The sequence below is a fragment of the Marmota flaviventris genome, chromosome 3 (assembly GCF_047511675.1).
Source record: "Marmota flaviventris isolate mMarFla1 chromosome 3, mMarFla1.hap1, whole genome shotgun sequence".
NCBI classification, from domain to species: domain Eukaryota; kingdom Metazoa; phylum Chordata; class Mammalia; order Rodentia; family Sciuridae; genus Marmota; species Marmota flaviventris.
The window spans coordinates 27,591,196-27,592,474 of NC_092500.1; the positions used below are offsets into that span (position 1 = coordinate 27,591,196).

Consider the following 1,279-nt stretch of genomic DNA (forward strand, 5'->3'; position numbering starts at 1 on the left):
ATCAGCTTGGTGGTTAGATTTCAACATGTACATTTTGGGGGGACCCAGACATTCGGTTTATAGCACATGACTCATCTCACCATCTCATCAGAAGTAATAATAAACACCATGTAGAATCGGCATTTAAATCACAGCTGCCACTCATTGTACACTCTTTCTGTGCCAGGCAGCTGGCTAAGTGCTCCATATGCATGAACGCCAAATGAGACTATCCAAACAGACTACATTTGGTAACCTCAATCAATTTTACTAATTTCTAAAGACTAGTTAAGAGTTCACTTCTTTTGAAAACTGCATATAATCTCTCTCCTCGACAGAATTTCATCTTCGCATCTTATAGGTTATTTATACCTAATCCTGCCTCATATTCATGTTCCCTAAGTACACAAACCAACTCTATCCTTTATGGAAATCACTTCTTTTCTGTTCCAAGACAGGGCCTCTCTAGAATTCCTTCTGATAAAGTCCTATCCCTAAAACCTGGGAGAATTAGAGTAATTAGAGGAAACAAGAATTAGAGGAATCTTTCATTTTTTTCTTTCAGAGAAACCCATCAAACTGTAAAAGGATCATGTGAAGCAGGATAGGCCTATACATTAGAGCATGTATATATAGTGAGAATTTAATAGAATCTTCTGGTTAAAGTGTTGTGTTGACCTACCTTGGGCATTTTGGTCTCTCACACTTTTTAAGTAAATATTTTCCCCACTAATGTTCATTTACTCATCTTTATGAATTAGCATTTCCATCTCATTTGACTCGGATTTTCCTTTTAAATAATTAATAGTACAGGCACCTCAAACAATTTGTTTATAAGTAATTGTATTTTGGAGTACATTGTTTTCTGACTTGGAATCAGGCTTTATTACCCCATTGCTTCTCAGCCTTTTGGCTAAGATTAAGTGTAATACTTTTCCAAACAGTAGGTATTATCTGTTTAATAATACACAGTTTTTAATTGTCAGATATGAGCTCTGCCCTATGGTAGGATCTTTTGAGAGAACCAGCTTGGTTCTCTTTCTGTTGTCTTTCTGTCCTGCCTCGCCCTTGAGTGACTGGAAGGCTATAGAGGTCAGTAGGTAAGAGCATGACTTTAGATATTCCACACACCAGGGTGAGCCTTGAAATACCATTTACATTCTCTCTGGATTCATTATGAGCCTGATGCACAATAAGCTTTGAATATATGTTAAATATTGTTATTGATAAGAAAATAAGATTTTTGCAAAAATTTGCTAAAGTGCATGCTTCTGGAAGACACTATCCCAGGTTGATTTAT

General features: G+C 36.3%; 1 pseudogene; it reads left to right on the top strand.

Annotated features, from left to right (window-relative positions):
• The first annotated feature begins 872 nt into the window (after nucleotides 1-872).
• LOC114088915 (U2 spliceosomal RNA) lies at nucleotides 873-1,040 on the top strand (annotated as a pseudogene).
• Nucleotides 1,041-1,279: the final 239 nt, after the last annotated feature.